The sequence below is a fragment of the Urocampus carinirostris genome, chromosome 2 (assembly GCF_059441175.1).
Source record: "Urocampus carinirostris isolate Australia breed hairy pipefish chromosome 2, RoL_Ucar_1.0, whole genome shotgun sequence".
Classification (NCBI taxonomy): Eukaryota; Metazoa; Chordata; class Actinopteri; order Syngnathiformes; family Syngnathidae; genus Urocampus; species Urocampus carinirostris.
The window spans coordinates 45092958-45113117 of record NC_142350.1 but is presented as its reverse complement, the minus strand read 5'-3'; the positions used below and the strand labels follow the sequence as shown (position 1 = coordinate 45113117).

The 20160-nt window shown below is 41.7% G+C and overlaps 1 protein-coding gene and 1 pseudogene across 2 annotated transcripts in view; both read right to left on the bottom strand.

Moving 5' to 3' along the window:
• Positions 1 to 20160, bottom strand: part of cadm4 (cell adhesion molecule 4) — a 284937-nt gene that overhangs the window by 255582 nt on the left and 9195 nt on the right. The window lies entirely within an intron of this gene.
• Positions 8754 to 8876, bottom strand: LOC148372038 (5.8S ribosomal RNA; annotated as a pseudogene; the record flags this gene model as incomplete).

Below are 20160 nucleotides of genomic sequence, written 5' to 3'. Positions count from 1 at the left end.
GGTATTATTCCCCTCATTTTTTTCAGAGGATTTACTCAAAACTATTTCTTATAGAGAAAGAAGACAGAATCCTGACTGTTTTTCAAAATTAAATGGCCAAACAGGAAAACTTGATTTGGGGAGAAAAGAGAAATGAACAGGCAAGAAAATTCTCTACCTTTTTTCCCGTAATATCAATTATTTTCCATATTGTATGCAATGTTCAGAAAAGAGAAAAACAGTAATATATATATACACATAAAAAAACAAAAACAAAAAAGGCCAGGGACAAATCCATACAAATTGAAGAAAAAAAAAAAAATTTGATCACAGAAGCCTCCACTCAGAGCCCCTGCAGATGCACGTGGGCGCGCACACTCGATGCATGTGCCTCGTCGTTGCGGCGCAAAAATAAGGCAGCACAGCTTGGCTTTGCAAGTGCTTTGGGTAGGAATGACCGGGACAAGAAAAGGGGACAGTAAGCCCCCGCCGAGGGGCCCGGATTTAGTGGCCCCACACTGGGAAGGATTTACAATAACACATTAGAGAAGCTAGCGGGGTTGTAAAAGCTAGCCCCGCCTCTTAAAGGCAAACACACCCCTGCAGAGACAGCGATTATCATTATTTTCTTTTCGTTTTAGCACTGTAGGCCCCCGGGATACGACATGATTCCGATCTGAGGTGGGGATCGTACGCTGAAGCTGCTGTATAGCGGGGGAAAGAAACTGATGCTGTCGAGCTAATGCCTTTTAAACCTCTGTACCACAAATAAAAATATTAAAATAACAAAATAGTATACAGTAAGTCAGGACTGGGCAAACCCATTGGTCCAAAAAAATGTTATTAATTTGATTTTCTCTATGCATTTGAAAAAAAAATATCAGATTTTTCTCATACTTATCTATCAATGAATATACGTGCATACTTGTACATATACACATTATGTATATTTTGATATGTTTATTAATAGACCATACAACAAATTGGTTTTGAAAAACTTATTAAGGCAAAGTTGCAGTTTATGCCCCTTTTTCAAATATCAAATTTGACAGTGTTAAAAAAGTAAAAAAAAAAGATATATATAAGGATGTTGGTGCAGTACACATTATGCTTCGTGAAAATATATATTTTAATGGACTGGGGACACAATATGACATAGGGGACAAGAGTGGCACCTTTTTCAAAATAATTTTTAAACTTTTGTTTCGGCAGGCCGGATTAAAAAGTTTGACGGGCCGCAGTTTGTCCACCCCTGTGGTAAGTACTATATGTGTGTAATATATGCATACATGAGTAATTAACATTGTAAATGTAAATAAAAGATGCAATTTGATCTACCTGTGGTGTGATGTGACTTGAGCTGGTGCGTTGGGGTAACAGGGGGTTGCAAAAAGGAAAATTATTTAAAAATAAAAAAGGAAACGGATTTTCAAACTTCCTTCTGTTAGAATTTCTATTGTCATGAAATTTACCAATAGCAGACAGAATTAAAGACAACTTTACATCCACACAAAGTTCAAATTGGATAAGTTTAGGGGAAGCAAAATAGTTTGTAGTTGATGGCATAAAGTGGGGAAATGCTGTAAAGTGGGGGCAAAAAACTTCTTATTCCACATTGTAATGCGAAAATGTTATAAGGTGGGGTCGCCTTAACTGTACATCATTTGTTGTTGAGGTGGGATAGTTGGGGAAATGCCGTAAAGAGGGGCGGGAAAAAACATTTTATTCCATTCTGAATAATGAAACTGTCATAAAGAAGGGATGTCATAACCTGGGTGTCTACCGCACATCATTTGTTGTTGAGGTGAGATAGTATAAAGAGGGGCAGCAAAAGAACATCTCATTCCATTCTGCTAAAGTGAAATTGCCGTAAAAAGAGGACGTCATAACCTGGGGGTTTACTGTACATAATTTCTTGTTGATGTGGGATAGTTGGGAAAAAAGCCATAAGAGGGTCCGAAAATGCGTGAGTTTCTTATTAGACACCATAGAGTAAAAATGTAATAAGATGTGGACGTCATAACCTGGGGTCTACTGTACATCATTTGTTGTTGAGGTGGGATAGTTGGGGACAATGCTATAAAGAGGGGTATAAAAAATTTTTTTGTCCCATTCTGCATATTGAAAACATGGTAAGAAGGAGACGTCATAACCTGGGGTCAACTGTACATAATTTGTTGCAGAAGTGGCGTAGTTAGGGAAAATGCCATAAATAGGGGCCGAAAAAAAACATTTTATTCCATTCTGCGTAGTAAAACTGTGGTAAAGAGGGGACACCATAACCTGGAGGTCTACTGTACATCATTTGTTGTTGAGGTGGGATAGTTGGGGACAATGCCATAAAGAGGGGTAGATTTTTTTTTTTTGTCCCATTATGCAAATTGAAAACATGGTAAAGAGTAGACGTCATAACCTGGGGTCTACTGTACATAATTTGTTGCAGAAGTGGTGTAGTTAGGGAAAATACCATAAAGAGGGGCCGAAAAAAAACAACATTTTATTCCATTCTGCGTAGTAAAACTGTGGTAAAGAGGGGACACCATAACCCGGAGGTCTACTGAACATATTTTTTTGGTTGAGGTGGGATAGTTAGGGAAAATGCTGTAAACAGGGGCTGAAAAAACATCTTATTCTTCACCAAAAAGTGGAAATGTTGTGAGGCGGTAACGCTACATCCCGGGGGTCTACTATATAACAAAAAACTAACCGCCGTGGGCAGGATTCCAAAAGGTCTCAAGTAGCAACATGCAAATGTATGTCGCCCACGCCGCAATAACAACGAAGCCCCCCTGATTTATCCGTCCGTCATCTTTTGGGCTCTGCTTGCATCCTAATTACCGATGTTTTATGTTTGTTTTTAATTCCGCCACCGCTAAGCTCGTAAATCGCTTCCCCCGCGGTGACGCTCGCTACCTGAGCCGCCAAAATTGTCGCCTTATTAAAACGCACTCGCACACAAATAAAAGACGTTCCGTTGTAATTGTTATCGTCAAGGTGGAAAATAAAACAGGTTGATGCTTTAAATATTCCAACTTTAGGAGCTTAATTGGTTCCACGGTGTAAAAATATGAACGCGTGCAAACAGAGGGACGGAAAAAGATGATTCCCGCTGGTGGTCGTCAAGTACCGAGCAGAAGGAAATCAACTTTTAAAAACAAAAACTAGAAAAAAATAAAAACAAGATGGCAGATGGGAAAATTAGCCTGTAATAACAAAAGAAAGATGATCCCATGACAGTGGACAGATAATAAAAGACTTTTTGAAAAAGTGTTTAGTTATCAAAAAGGACTCCAGATTGGATGTGCAGAAACAGGACAAGGAAGTTTAGCAAAATCTCCTGAATTTGAAGACATCAAAGCTATGCTAACACAAGCCCATTCCCACATCCCTGTTACATAATATTGAAACACAAAACAGGAAATGAAGACACAGGATATGTCGAAACCTAAACTAGCTCTAGCACTACCTGAACAAAACTTAAATTAAAGACAATGCGGGATATAATACTAGCTAGTTTTAACAGATCAGAACGTGCAAGTTGGATGACACAAGAAACAGAAAAAGGAAGTTTACTAGCCACTGTATACTCCAAAGATATCAAAGCTGTGCCAACACAGGCTTGACCATACATCTGCGCATAATAATGCCCTAACTACAATTAAAGCAACAAAAGATAAAAGGCGGAAAAAGAAATGTCGGAACACATACCAACTAACTGAACAAAAAAGATAGACATAGGCATTGCTGGATGATTTTGAATACTAACTAGCTGTGACAGAAATCAAGCTTAAAGGGTGGAAACTGGATATTTTGGAACACAACCATCTATAACTCTACCTGAACAAAACATGAAAAGAAGACAATGCAGGATAATTTGGAATAATATCTCTAAATGAACAAAAACATGATTGAAAGATGATGAAGGATAGCTTGGAACACTAAATCCCGCAGAACACAACATAAAAGAGAGAATACGCAGAAAATTACAATTCTAATACAGGCACGCCTACTAGCTCTAACTGAACAAAACATGAAAGGAGATGCGGGATATAATGGACTACAAATTGTGACAAAACAAAACATGAGAGTGAGAAGATGCAGGATATGTCGAAACACAAACTAGCTCTAGCACTCCCCGGAAAAATACCACGAAAGAGAGACAACACGGGATATGTTGGAACACTAACTGGTTCTAACAGAACAAAACATTAAAAAAAGGAGGGATATGTTGGAACACAAAATTGCTCTAACTTCACATGAAAATCATGAAACAAAGCTATGTTTGAATACAAACAAACAGAACAAAACATGAAAGGGGGATGCACAGCATATGTTGGAACACTATCTCTAGCTCTACCAGAACAAAACATTACAGTAAGATAATGCTGGATAGCTAAAATACGCTTTTTTACCCTTTTTTTTGCAGATCCAATCAACTCGATTAAAATTTCTAAATATTGATAAAAAGATCGAATTTAACTACGATTTTCTTTCGTTCCGGAAATCAATCGGGTCCTCGTTGCTATGATCCGAGTACCGAAATGGCAGCCATCTTGGCATTTAAAACCAGGGTCGAAATAAGAAAAAAATGTGTCCAGCCCCCTCCCCCGGTGCTCCCTTTTATTAGCTTCTCGGGCCATAAAAGCCTCCCGCGATGCTCGGCGCCAAGAAATGACAGCGTCCTACCGAGGGACGGGAAGGATGCCGTTTCCAAGACAAAAATATATATGTTGAAATACTTTCTGCCCTTGGACTACTGCAGTATCAGCCCCCCCTGAGTGTCAAAGCAACGAGTATCGGTAGAGTGTCTCTCTTTTTCCCCGGCTGCACGATAAGGTTATAAGCCCCGGCAGATGCGCGGCGGCGATAGCGGCAGCCCCTGACTGCGGTCGAAGATTCTCGGAAGGGGCGGGGCTTCGCTCTAGGTCATCCTAAACGCCGCGCTAGCGAGGGCACAGGTCGGGAACCTAAAGCTCGCGTGCCAAAGACGGCTCATTTTAGGAGTACATATGGCTCGGGGATGAAATAGAACTTACGAAATCACTTAACACATTAATGTCATGATTGCTGATTCAGGGCACCTGTGACTGCCCAATTAGCGCCAACAGCCCTGAGCGCTGATTGGTTCAAAGACTCTTTAAATCCCCGGCTTCCAAGAGGAAGCCGTCAGACCGTTTGCGAACCTACGCTCCCAGCTAGGCAAGCTCATACCTTCCGACATTTTCCTGCCCTGTTTTCCCCTGCCTGATACCTGTTGCTGACCTGTTTCTGGACCAGTTTCTGCCCTGCTCTTCCATCCCGACCATCGACCTGTTTTGACCCGTTTCCTGCCTGATACCTGTTGCCGACATTTTTTCTGGACTTGATACCGCCCTTGCTCTCCTGTCCCGGCTAGTGACCTGCTGTGTACGATTATCCTCGCTCGACACGGAAGTGCCACTTCCGCGTTCCTGCCACCTGCTACCGGTGTCCGTCGATCATCAGATCGCGGAAGCAAGCCCTACTCTCCCTCTTTATCAATAAAACTGAGTAAACGAACGCTACTGGGTCCTGTCTCCGTTTCTGGCTTGTGACAATTAATAGATATGATGTCGATTGAAGCATGTGCGTAGCCTCGACCAGGGGTCAGGAACCTTTTCGACTCAAAGAGCCATAAAAGCTAAATGTTTAATTTTGTTTTGGGAAAGAGCCACACCATATACAGGTATTCTTAAGGCTTGTATTAAAAACCTGCACTCTTTTGAACTGAAAATTAAACTTTTAATAAAATAATATGCTCTCTATAGATAAATAAAGTTAAGTTTAACTTACTTTTAGAAGATGCGCTTCAAGAGTTAGGCTACTTCCTTCACTGTGGAAGAATGTGGCCGAAAAAAAGCGATCCAACCATTTTCTCAACCACATTAAGCTTTCTTATTCTACTTTCATTCTAAAAGAAATGGCTCGCCTCTTCTTTAAGCTTTACACCAACCGTATTGAATAGAAACAATAAAAATGTCAAAGTTCTTAGCGCACTAGAGATATAGTATAGTATGTTTACACACAAACTAGGAAGAGGAAGCCGGATTTCTTCTTCTACATTCTGATAAAAAAGTTCGTATCTACCGTTTTTCGTTAGTCGAACGGTCGTAAGTAGGGGAGCGTCTGTATATGAAAACGATAGTTCCAAAAGGGCTGTTTTGCTGGTGCAATTTATAATCCGGTACGTATTCTATATGGAAACTATTGCCTGAAAGACTGTGTCGGGAAATGATATTCAGTGTTAGCCATATCAATGACCATCTGACTGGAGAGTTTTCTTCACAGTGAAGGCGAGAAAATATTCTGACAAGCTCATCCGACCACACGGCTCCTCGAACACGATGGTGCAATTTCTCGGAATAGAGCCGTCGTCGTCTTCAACTCCCGAAAAAAAAGAAACACTTGAAGGAGCGGAGAGTCTCGACTCGTTTCGAAAACAATCCGGCTATAATAGCCCGATCGCACTCACGTCAACAACGGGAGCAAAAGTCCACGTTTTATCTTCCACTTGAATAAAATTTGCAGCAAAAAAAAAGCTTGCCTGGTTTTTGTCAGGGGTGGGGGTTTGGGGGGTTTGGAATCTGATTTCCCCCAAGATAACGTTGCGACAACGTTAGCAAACCTCAGAAGAGCAAAATCTCATTAAACGTTCGCTAGCTCAAGTAGCGGCGAGTCGCCTGCAAATTACTAACGGGATATACTTTTAATACACAAATGGGAGGGATTATAAAAATCGTGTAATTTCAGGAAAAAAAGAAAGGGAAGGTTCTATTCCATAGTTACATTGTCACTGCTATTCTCTCCTCTAAAAACATGTATTTACAGTTATTACAAATAATGTAAAGTAACAAGTACAAAAAAGTTATATAACATAGTGATAGCATACCTGCCATTCAAAAACAAAATTAGGAATCTCTATTTTTTTTTAAATACACGAATGAGGGATTACAAAAAAATGTGATTTTGGGAAACTCTTGTACAGACGCTCCCCTACTTACAACCACTCGACTTACGCAAAACGGTAGAGATGAACATTTTTTTCGGGATGTCGAAAAATATCCTAACATTGCTGTAAGTTAGATTTTGTACCGTGTGCGCCTTTTTCCGAGTACAAATCCGGCTTCTACTTCCTGGTTCATGTGGAAACATTCTATACTGTATCTCCAGCGCACTAAGAACTTTGACATTTTTATCGTATAATATCACGTGCATCCGTTCAATATGGATTACTAAAGTTATTATAATTTCTTTAAAAATCTTTTAAAAGGCAGAAAAGTATTATATCATATAAAATCACGGTCACAAAAACAAGCATATTTCCATTCAGGTCTTTTTTTTCATGTACACAAAGGTTGGATTACGAAAACTGTTTGAATTTTACTTTAAAAAGATATGTTAAAAATAAAGAATCATAAGTGGATCATAATTTAATATCAACAGTGAAATTAAATGTATGTATTAATTATAAATCATTAAGTTGGTTTAATGAAATAATTCTACATGAATACATTTTATTTATTAAATTATTGATGGGTAAAAAATAAAAAGAAATAACGAACCAACTCGAATCTTTAATAATATTCATAATGATAAATAAGTTCTTTAAAATAATTTCAATAATAATTTGAATTTATAATTCGTATCTGTGAACGCAAAAAATCCTAACAATTTGAACGCTCACATTCAGTGCCATGGACTGGTATAGAAGAGAGATATCAGGTTTATTTGTTTCAGTATCTGGATGAGTACTCGAGTATCAGTGTCCATTTTTTCTCACTCTCGCATCCTCATCAATCACCAGGGGCTACTCATTCAAGACCCCCCCCAACCACCCCCCAGCCCTCCCTCTTCACTCCATCTTCATCCTTGCCCATCAGCATCCATCTATCTGCCTCTTGTTCATTTTCCTCCCCCCTCCGCTTTTTATTTCCCCCGTTACGCTGCTTTTTCTTTCTGGCCATTGTTGGCCGGTTTGTCGGGCCCGGGCTTTGGCACGCTTCCCTGGACTGCGACCGATGCCCCTCGGCAACTCTCGAGGATCCCCCCCACTTTGAGACTCTAGAAACCCCCCAACCTCGCTCCTTTATACACTGTCCAGCCAGCCGTCTCTGACCTCATCAGTCCTCGGCCGGGTCGGAGCTATTCGCCTGGTCGCTCTTCATCAACCGGCCCGGTCGACCCCAACCGAGGACCCCCCCAGGCCCCCCCGAGGACCCCGAAACAAATTGCCTTTCATTGGTCGGCTCCGCTTTGTGATCCGACCCCCTCCCTTTTTCATTCTAGCCGAGTAGGTGAGTACACAGATCGCAGCATGTCAATTCTCACGACTCGGCCTATCAGCTTCTCTTGTACGGCAGGGGGGGTCGATTGTTAAAAGAGACCTAGGCCCAGATCAGACAAGGGGGGGGGCGGCGTAATGTTTACGCTGGTTGTCGAGGAAACGGTGAAGCCGACCAGCTAAAATCAAGTTAAATCCCAAACATTTTTAAAACCCTTAACCTTACAATTTTTAAAAGGACAGGATGTATTATTTGACCACTTGATGTCGCTATATAGTGTAAAGTAACCAAAAACAAGAAAGCATGGAGAGTACTTTTAAAGTGACTAAGAAAAAGAACACATTTACACTTTTTTTCATGAACTAACATAATTTTCAAAGGAATAGCATGTATTATTTAACAACTAGATGCCGCTGTATTGTATAGTATAACTGAAAAAGAGGGATAAAGAGCACAAGGAAGAATACAAACTCCAGAGACTCATAGTGACCGGGAAAATGACCTAATTTCCCAATCGCAGCTGCAAATCACATTAGTTCTCGCAGCTAGCTGCGTTCTTCATCGACGCACGAGCCGAGTGATCCACCGCTAAGAGTTGTACAGCTGGGCGGTTTTACGTCCGCCCGGGACGATCGGAGACAAATTCACGACAGGGTTTTTACTTGCGGCGCACCGCAGGTGCCGTTTGATCGCTCTCATGAGCGAGCCCCTAACCCGCGGCGCGGGTACTTTCGGGCGCGATACACACAATACCGACACAGTTACGGGGGTCCCGCGCACATCCGCCGCCTTTCGTCCGCCGCCTTTCGTCCGCCGCCTTTCGCCCGTCGCACGCGGACGGCCGCCTGCTGTCGCGCCGCGCTACTGGGGTTGTCGGACGAGCGGGATCCCCCCAGTTACGGGGGTAGCCCAATCACGCCCGCCACCTTTTCTCACGTCGCACCGTGTGACGCCGCGTCCGCCAACTGGCTCCGTCGCGCGGCCCGGGAGTGACCCCCGCCGCGCCCCACGCCCAATTTTTTTTTTTTAACCATTACAGACCGCGAAGCTCTAAAACAGCGAACGTCGAAGTATCGAGGTCCCACTGTATATGCAATTTCGCTGATATTTGAAAGAGATGTGACTCCTTTTTTAATATTGGTCTCTGGTACCATGACTAACAGTAGTGTAATAATGAGATATTGGAAGTCATATACATATATACAAATATATACATACACATATATATACATACACATATATCACTGGTGGCCTAATGGTTCGGTTTTTGGCGCTCTCACTGCAGCGCCCCAGGTTTGATTCCCGTTGCCTGTTTTGCAATTGTTGTCAGTGGTGTGTTTTTGACTAATAACTCCTTGCACAAAAACAGTATAGCTTACCCTAACACTACCCTAAAACCTTGCCTATGGATCTTTTTAGGTCGATAAAAGTGTGTTATACACAAATAAATATGGCAGATTTAGAAAAGAATTAAGGCCACATTTGATTACGACATCATTTGCCCTTTTAGCTAGCGAGCAAGTGCCATAGAAACAACTCGGAATGCTCATCTCGCTTTTTATCAGTCTCTGGATCCAATATGTGCAGCCCCTTACCCGCTGCCCCCCTACCGCTCCGTCTACTTAGCCTTCTATTCATCCGTCAGACCTTAAACATGGCTCAGCGTTGACCTCCAAATCAAGACGCCGTCAAGTGCTAGCGTCGGGGGATTACATCTTTACCGATTCCCCCTAAAAGCAGCACCCACCCGGCGGTTGACGTCCTGGGGAAAAGTTACATGTTAGGGGGACGTCAGGTCACCGGCAAGAAAAGGACGTTTTGCTACGGCTATAAATCCAGAGCAGAAAGGTTGCGCTAGCGATTGAACGCTAGCCAACCTTGTCTTAACTGGAAACACTTGAAGTGTAAAGTTGGATGGTGGGGGGAAGTTGTTTTTGATGTGGGCGACGGCCAATCACATTAGCGACATAACATTTCGCGAAAAGGTTGCCCTAGCGATTGAAAGCTAGCCAACCATGTCCTTGAACTGGAATCTAAGGTTGGAAGATGGGGGACAAGTAGTTTTTAACGGCGTCAATAATCAATCAAATAACCCTGCCCAGTTGGTAGTATCTACATTAACGTCGGATTTATTAGCAACTATGCGATGGCGAAAAATTATATGAAAAAGCTTGAAGGTTGGAGGGTGGGAGAGGTTTTTGACGGGGACGACAACCAATCAAGTAAGTAAACCTGCCTTGCCGCTGGTATCTGCATTAGCGTCAGCTTCATTAGCGACATAACGTACAGCAAAAAGGTTGTGCTAGCGAATGAATGCTGGTCACTTGAAGCAAAAAGTTGGAAGGTTGGTGGAGAACTCGTTTTTTACGGGGGCAAAGGCCAGTCAGTCAGTTTGATTAAGCGCTAACATCTACATTAACTTCAGCATCAATAACAACGTAACGTATCACAAAAAGGTTGTGCTCGCGGTTGAATGCTAACCTACGATGTCGTCCTTCTTTTTTAACTGGAAACACTTTAAGTTGGAGGAAGGGGAAAGTGGTTTCACTGGGGCGACACTCAATCGGATGGGAGTGCCTGGTCACTAATATCTTCGTTAGCGTTCGCGTCATTAGCAACATAACATTTCGCAAAAAGGTTGCACTACCGATTGAACGAGAGCGAACAGCGTTCTTTAAATAGAAACATTTGAACAGTAAAGTCGGAGGGTGGGGAAGAAGTTGTTTTGACCGTGGGGACAGCCAATCAAACAAAGCCCCCTGGTCCATAATATCTATATTTGTATGGGCAAATAATTTCTGCTAACAATTGAACGCTATACAACTATGTCCTCTGACTGGATAAACTGAAAGTGTAAGATTGGAGGTTAGGAGGGTTGTTTTTGATAGAGGCGACAGCTGATTAAATGACCCAGTCGCCAGTACTTACATTAGCATCGAAGCAACATATTGTATGGCGAAAAGGTCGCACTAGCGATTAAACGCTGGCCAACTATGTCCTCTAAATGGAAACACTTGTAACGTAAAGTTGGGTGTTGTTGACAATCGTTATCGACAGGGGGGATGTCCAATCAGAAAGGCCCGCCTGGTTGCTAGTATCTATTAATGTTGACTACATTAGCAACATAACCTTTGATGAAAAGGTTACGCTAGAAATTGAATCCCAGCCAACAAGGTCTTCTAACTGGAGACACTCCAAGCGAAAAGTTGGGCAGTGTGGTTAAGTTGTCTCTGACAGGGGCAACAGCCAATGGAATGGGTCCACCGGGTCGCTAGTAGCTACATTAGCTCAGCTTCATTAGCAACACACGTTTCACCGAGGCGCAATCAAACGGACAAGTCTCCAATTAGCGGCTGATGGTGACCATCAATCACTTAATAGCGTGTCTTACTTCTCTTCACTTCTTCTAGAGTGTCCCGTTATTGTCAAGTGGCCTCAAGAGATTAATGATGCCACTTCGGAATAGAAAAATTCTAATGAAAAGTGTAAAATGCCCTAGTCTAATAGACAATTTACTTGGGGCCTGCCGAATTTGGGGACCGGGTACGATTGGGCCAAATCGGGTTTCTCACCCAAAAAGTTAAAAAAAAAAAGTCAAGTGTGAAAAAGCATCAGTGAGTCTCCTTGCCTAACTGGGAGGGAATACGGTTGGTGAGAAAATGATGTTCTTCGGTGTTTATATTACGCAGCTCTTATGATTATTTCAACATCAGGAATCTAAAAAACACCACCAAATTTGGACAAGTATTCTACTATTTCTTGTTTACACAAAATCCTCAAATCAGTTAAATAATGCAACATATTTTCTGGATGTATCCAACAATGTTAATTCCAAGTTGACTATTTTACCCTTGATCATTAAAATCATCAGGAACATCACTCTCATCAACAACACCAAATTTGGACATTTGGGGAGTCCAGAACATCCTTAGTTATACAGGTTCCTCTGGTAAGTTATATAACACAACATTTCTTACCCAATGTGTACTGCAAAATTTATGCAGAAGTGACTCTGTGTTCCAATCGTACCCCCTTCCATGATTTCAAAACATCATTAACACCAATTTAGTTAACAAAAACCACAGATTGGGACAATTCAAGGGTGCAGAAATGAAATTAAATGATTTGCATTTATATAGCGCTTTTCAAGTCTATAACTTCCAAAGCGCTTTACAATGCGCTCCACATTTCCCAATAACGGCCTTGCAGCCATGTAAGGTGCTAACCTGCTTATTGGGGGTATTAGGGGTTCAGTGTCTTACCCGAGGACACTTCGACAAGTAACACGGACTAGCCGGGATTCGAACTGGGATCCCTTGATCCTAAGACGAGCGCTCTACCCCCTGAGCTACTGCCGCCCCCAAACCTTCTTGGTTATGCAAGTTTCTCAGGTCAGTTAGAAAACAACATCTTTTGAAGACATGTCCTGAAACATACATGCAGAGTTTATTGTGTTTTGTTTTCCACAATGGTTCCCCTTTTGAATGATTATTATAATCAGAAACATCCATCTCATTGACAACACCAAATTTGGATCATCCAGAAACTCCTAGGTTATGCAGATTAGATCATTTGTATAACAACATTTCCTTCCAGATGTATACTGCAAAGTTCAGCAGAGTTGACCGTTTTTCCCACAATATTCCCCCCTTCATGATTAAAATCATTAACCAAGGTCTATCTCGAGTGTCCCTGATGCCATTTGGAAACAAAAGTTAAAAGATGCTCTGAACTGAACGTAAAAAAAAAACGAGTTCCTTGCTCGATTTCAAGAAAGTCCCGTTGACGACTTAAAGGTCTTAACCTTTTTAAGGCCGGCCCGTTTGAATTTAAACGCTCCGCCTCATTGGGGATGAAGATCACGCTCGGGTATTATGACCCTAAATTGTTATCACGATATTTCAGAAAATGATGAGATACAACATAAAAAGGTTTATGGTGTTTGTGCAGGATTTTTATGGAAACGCGAATTGGGGACTTTTAAGACCCTTTGAGGACGATAATAACGTTGAAAACGCGATGACAAAAATAAAAATAGAGAAGTTACTGCGGCAGTTTTTCCTGCTTCCACACAAAAAAGGCGATTCTTTCGGAATTGATGAATTCAATCGGGAGAACAACCGCTTGGAACGAAAAAGCATTCTTCCCGTTTTTTGGCACGGACGGCGGCGTCCCGGCGGGCGGCGTCCCGAACACGGTACGACAACGGTCTTATCGACGGGACGGGCGCCACGGAAACAATTACAAATCACAGAGGACGCCGCGGGGGGGATTAGGCCGCGATTCCAGAAAAAAAAAAAGAACCACGTCGGCGACGGCTCTAAATGCCGCAGTGAGGAACTTCAGCCCCGTCTGAGTAATCGAGCCATAAAATCCTCCGGGGTGGGAGGACGAAAGCCGGCCCGCGATTGGCTTTCAGACTCTTTCATTTGTGACTTTGCCCGTCTTGCAAAACGCTTGGTTTGTTTACGGGGGCTCTGGCGGTGGCCCGGGTTGATTGAAAACGGGAGCGTTCATTCTCCTACGCCGATTATTACCCTATGAATCGAGTTGAGGGATGTGATAGACCCATCGCGAAGAAAGGGGGTGGAGGGGGGCACAAGTAGCAGATGATACGATGAAATCAGAAGCGACATTCGGGACGGCTTCGGCATACCAACAAAAATCTGATATGAGAACTTGGAAATGACAATAAAATGGAGCGTTTACGATTACTGGCTACTAACTTTGAGCAGTCAGAGAGAGACATAGAGAGAGATAAAGGGGAAGAAAAAAAAAGAGACAGTAAGCAGGGGGGGCAAAGATCGGGAGACAACAAGAGAGAAAACTAAAGAGAGAAAGGGCGAGAAGAAATAGCATGGAAAAGAGACAAAGAAGTAGAGACTTAGAAAGAGACAGAAATACAAATAGAAAGCAAGAACAAAAGAGCTAGCGAGGGATCAAAAGAGAGAAAGAAAAAGATACAGAAGAGAGAAACAGACTAGAGATACAGAGGAGAAACCAAGAGCGTGAGAAGGTTAGAAAGCGAGAGAGAGAAAGAGAATGTGAGAACAAATGTAAGAGTGCGGGAATGAAAATAAAAGCGACAAAGAGCTATAAAAAGAGAGAAACAAATACAGAGAGAGAGGGAAACAAAAAGAGAAAGCGAGAACTAAAGAGGGAGTGACGGAGCAAGAATTAATGAAACAGAGACAACCAAAGAGAGAAACAGGAGGGAAACAGGAGGGAAAGAAAAAGAGGGAAAACAGAGTGAAATACTACAAAAAAGGAGAACAAGAGCAAGAGATAGAGAGAAACAGAAACAGAACAAGGGAGGGAGAAAAAACCGGAAGAGGCAGAGGGAGGGAGAAAAATAAAGCGAAAAGGAGAGAGAGAGAGAGAGAGAGACAGAAAAACAGAATGAGAGCAATAGACACAGAAAGTGAGAGAGGAAGACAAAAATAAGAGATATAGAGAACAAAAGCTGAAGACAAAGTGATAATGAAACAAAAGGGAAAGCATGGGAGAAACAAAGGGAGCAAAAGATTGAGAGAGAAAGAGAGCAACTGAGAAGATGAGGGTGAGAGAAAGAGACATTAAAACACATGAGAGAAACGGAGAGCAATAGAGAGACATAAAGCAAGAGAGAGAAAATGGTAAGAAAGAGAAAAAAAAGCAAAAGAAAGGGAGAGTGAGAGAATAAGAGGGATAGAAATGAAGAAGAGAGGAGAAAGAGAGAGAAAACGCAAGAAAAAATATGACTGAAACTGACCGAAAAAGAAAGAAAGAAAGAAAGACAAAGAAAGACAAAGCTAGAAAAGGGTGAGAGAAATTGAATCAGGAAGAAAAGGACAGCAAGAGAGAACGAGAGAGAAAACGCAAGATGGAAGGGGTGATAGAGAAAGAAGTAGCGAGAAAGACAAAGATTGTAAGCGAGAGAAAGACAGAAGGCGCACATGAGAGAAAAGCAAATCCCATTACTTTCAATCTGAATAATCCAAGAGTGAGGAAAAACCTTGACAGAAAGGAGCACCCTCCTAGATGTTGACATCACACAATGACTTGAAGCACAAAGCAACACAACATCAGCACTTGCCATCTTCTCTGCCGACACACAGAAAAAAACAATAGGCGCGCTCTCATCGAGTGGCAGCTTCAAGCCCGCCGCCTTGATCTAGCGAGGTGCTCGCCCGCTTCCCTAATTAAATTGTTGACACCTTTGTTTGCGGGCCAATAAGACGTTTGCTTGAGATCAAAGGACAAACCTCAGCTGAAAAAAAAAACCTCAGCGATGGGGCGAAAAAAGTGAATTTTGTAGTCGGCCGATTTGATCTGACAAGAGACGAGAGCGGCACGCTGCCGCTGACAAACCTTAGCGTAATCACTTGGCCGTGACACTGCGGGAAAAGTGACTCAAACGCTGTCGCTAACCAAAACAGCAGCACAAAATAAGTTACACTAGGAATGTATATTGTTGCAGACATGTGAAAAAAACCATCACCAAAATTCATTAATCCAAGAGGATGAAAAAACAGTAATCCCTTGCTCAGCGTTAGCTTAGCATTATCGTAGCACAAGCTTCACGTTATCTCAGCACTTTCCATTTTCTTCGCTATCTTAACATGAGTTTAACACTATTGCTAGCTTAATGTTATCTTAACGATATCTTAGCACTACCCTAATCTTATCTGGTCACTGCCCTAATGTTAGTTTAGTGCTTGTTTAACATCAGCTTAGCACTAGTTTATTGTTAGTTTAATTCTCACTCAACCTTAAAATGGGATTAACTAAATGTTATTTTAGCGCTTCAATATCATTATACTACTGCTATCTTAACGATGATAGGGTTAGGGTAAGCGCTTGTTTTTTGTTAGCACTATATTTTTGGAAGCTTAGCACGATTTTGACTTGAGTTTAGCGCTAGCTTAACATAAGCGTAGCGCTATTCTGTTGGTAATTTAAGCTAGCAGTGAGTTCATGTTAAACTAGCACGATCATCAATTTACCGCTATATTCACGTAAACTTAACATTAGTTTAACGCGATCTTAACGTTGGTTCAACACTAGCTTAATGTCATGTTAAGGCAGTGGTTCTCAAATAGTTGGGCGGGCCCCTCTGGGGGGCGCGAGCGCCTTTGACTTCAAGGAACTTTTTTTTTCACATTCCCAGAATAAAGTGCGATTGCACTTCTATTACACTAGGGGGCAGTGGCGTTCTCAGTATTTTGATTACATTTAGCCTCCACACAGTGCATTAAGCTTAGAGTATGAAATGTAGCCATGAAGTGAAGCAGGCCCTCAAGTAACCCGATGAAAAAAATAGAGGATTTCTTCTTCCGAAGGGGGGCGTGACAGAAAATAATTCAGAAACATTGGTTTAATGCCAGCTTAGTTATGGTTTAAATTTAACATTAATTTAGCGCTTGCAAACATTATTGTAGCACTAGCTTAGTGTTGCCTTAGCACTATCTTGGCAGAGAAACTTCCCAAACATAAAACATACAAAAATAACACAAATTATCAACAAATAGTCTTCATACATACAAAGCCGTTTTTTTTCTAAAGATTAAGTTAATTAACTGAGAATTAACCGATTAACTCAACCGTGGGGGACAGTCTTAGCTGCGAAATCAAAGATGTTCTAAAAAAAAGGTGATGCTCCTGCTTGACCTAAAAATCATCTGTGGTAAAAGTGCCCATCGGCATGTAAAGTGAATCCAAAGCTGCACTATTAAATGACAGATGCTCTTGAGTGCACTGAAAATCATGGTGAGAGAAATCACCCTGGGGCATGTAAGAAGCCAAAGCTGCACTATTACATGACAGATCCTCTTGCTCGCGCTGACAATCATCGTTGGTAAAAGCGCTCGTCGGCACAAAAGGATAAGCCAAAGCTGTACTATTAAACAACAGACGCTCTAGCTTGAGCTGAAAATCATCATTGGGAGAGCACCCATAGGCACTTACAGTGTAGCCAAAGTTGCACTATTAATGACGGATGTTCTTGCTTGCTCTGAAAATCATTGAGGCATAGTTTGTCTTTCAACACTTAATGAGAGGTCAAAGCTGTACTATTAACAAAAGATGCTCTTGTTGACCTGAAAAATCATATATCGGTAGGGAAAACTATTTAACGACCAATGCTGTTGCTTAAGCCGACAACCGTCGGTAGGAAGCGCGCCAATAGGCATTGAAGGATTTTATACATTGGACTATAAAGGATTTTTCACGATGGAATACAAATTACATTTCATGCAAAATATATTCACTGACTGGGCTGTAGTACAAGGTCAGGGCAGGCTGGTGGAAGATGTTGTTTACAGAAACGGGACGTACTGCTGCTAAGTTAATCAGCACACCCAGACGCTGTTGACGCAGAAAGGCCCCGATGACGCAGAAAGGCTCGGTGTTGTTTTGAGGACCCCAGACATCGGGACGTTCGTCTATGAGATGGTGAAGCCCAGGGGGTTTCCTTGGCACGCCCATGGGAGGAGCCAGCACACCATTATGTGGGGAGAAGATGGCCAATAGGAGAAAGCTAAATGACTTCAGAAAAAAGGCTTCACACAGACTCAAACGTCGTTAATTCTGCCGTTTTCGATGAAGTACACTTAGTTAACTTGTTAGGGAAAATACATCTGCCCCCTTGTGGAAATGTCGGCTTCCTGTTCAATTTTCCCTCAAGGAACGAGCGCGCATAAATTGTTGGGTGAATGTAGGTTGTGTTTAAGGGAGTCAGATAACAAATTCGAACAATTTGGTAAACGGTACATTTTGATAATTAATTCCCAACAGCATGTAAAGTAAAACCAAAGCTGCACTATTAAAAAAAAAGATGCTTTTGTTTGCACTGAAAATCCCAGATGCAGAAAGTGTTTTTAGGCACAAAAATCAGAGCGTTACTACTTACTGAAGATGCTCTTGCTAAAGCTGAAAACCATTGATGGGTAAGCACCTTTGGGCATGGGAGGAGAAATCAAAGCTGTAGTATTTAACAACAAATACTCAGGTTGAGCTGTAAATCGCCGTTGTGGAAAGCGTCCCAAAAATGTCTTCCAAAAAGAAACCAAAGATGTACTATTTAGGAACAGATGATCTTGTGTGTGGTGAAATCAAACCGATACCTGTATTGCTGGATGAATCACTCCAACTATGCTTTACTTAATGCTTCTTTAAGAGAAGAGGGCGAAAAGTTAAATCTCAATAACTAAAAATCCTGACCCCAAAACAACAAAATGACTAAAAGCATTTAGCACGAAAACCTTCGACAACAACCCAAAACTAGCGTCCCTCATTGCTAGCTGATAAATGGAGGCCATTTAATGCGCTAATGGGGGCCGGCAAAGAAGGCGGGGCCAAACAGATGTGAACGTTGGGTTATTAACGACAACTGAGGAGATGAGGCGGAGTCAACGCCGTTTATTTCAGCGCGGGTTTTGGCCCCGGGCTTTTGCCGCATGCGAGCCTCGGGGCGGGCCCTTCGGCACCCTGTCAAGTGGCTGCCGTCGTTGTGTTGCGCATCTTGCGGATGCTATAGCCGTGGCTACGGCTTATGCTTCATTTTTGATGTCTTTTTACGTCTGAATAGCAAATTCTGTCTTGACTTACTTGTTATGCTCAAAAGCTTTTGCCAACCATAACAGCAGCTCGCAATCAAGGAAAGAAACTCGTGATTAGAGAGTAATCTATATCGTCACTGTCAAAAAAGAGGTATTACAGTAGTCCCTTGCTTAGCGTTAGCTTAGCATTCTTATTCCTCTAGCATTGGTTTATCTTTTCCATCTTATTGATGGTTTACTGCTAGCTTCAAGTTATCTTAACACTACCTTTATGTCCACTTAAAGTTAGCACCAAACAATCTTAGCGTTAGTTAGGGTTTAACATTAGCCTAACATATTGTTGGTTTGACGTTAGCTTAACTTTAAGCTAGTATCAAATCAAGACTATCTAAGCACTAGCTTAACGTTATCTTAGCGCTAGCATAACGTTATTTTACACTATGTTAACGTTGCTTTAACACTAACTTAAGGTTAAGACAACGTTAGCTTAACATGAGCTTTGATTATAACTAGCACCATCTAATTGTTAGTTGACCCATTGAAATCATGTCAAATTAATATTATCTTTGCATTAGTTTAACATTATTGAAGTGCTATCTTAATACCAGCTCAGTAGCCTATACCAGCTCAGTAGCCTAGATGGTAAGGCGCCCGCTTTGAGACTGGGAGGTCGGTGGTTCGCGCCCCGGCCGAGTCATTCCTAAGACTTAAAAAGTGGTCGGCGGCGCCCTCTGTTGGCTGCGGCTGCATCGGCTCGCTACAACGAGTCAGGTGCAATCGACATTTCGTTCTGTGTACATTGTTACACAGAATGACAATACAAGGAAATGATTATTATTATTATTATGTTTAGCTAGAAGTAGTTTATTGTTAGCTTAGCACTTGCGTGAATACCTTTGCTATCTTAACATTAGTTTAACGCTTTACAGCAGGCCAACGTCAGCTTGGCACCAACATTCAGTTATCTTAGCACTAGTTTAATATTAGTTTAACTGTTGTTTAAATTAATGTTATTTTAGGACTAGCTTAATGTTATCTTAGCCCTAGCTAAACATTCGTGAAGGAATAATGTTAGCTTATTGTTAGCATTAGTTATGTGTTTTTGAGTGCTGCCTACTCTCACATGATCTTTTGCTTTCTCTGACAAAAATACTATTTCTGCTGCCACCTAGAGGCAATTGATTACCAAGAAACATTTTTTGACTAATCTAAGGAGTTTTATCCAGGCAAAAGAACTGCTTTTCCAACATTTTGTGACTGGAGACCAAAAACTAATTAAAAACCGGATCGTACTCCTGAAATATCATGTAGCTGTAATTGTATGCAATTCACCTCTCTCAGAT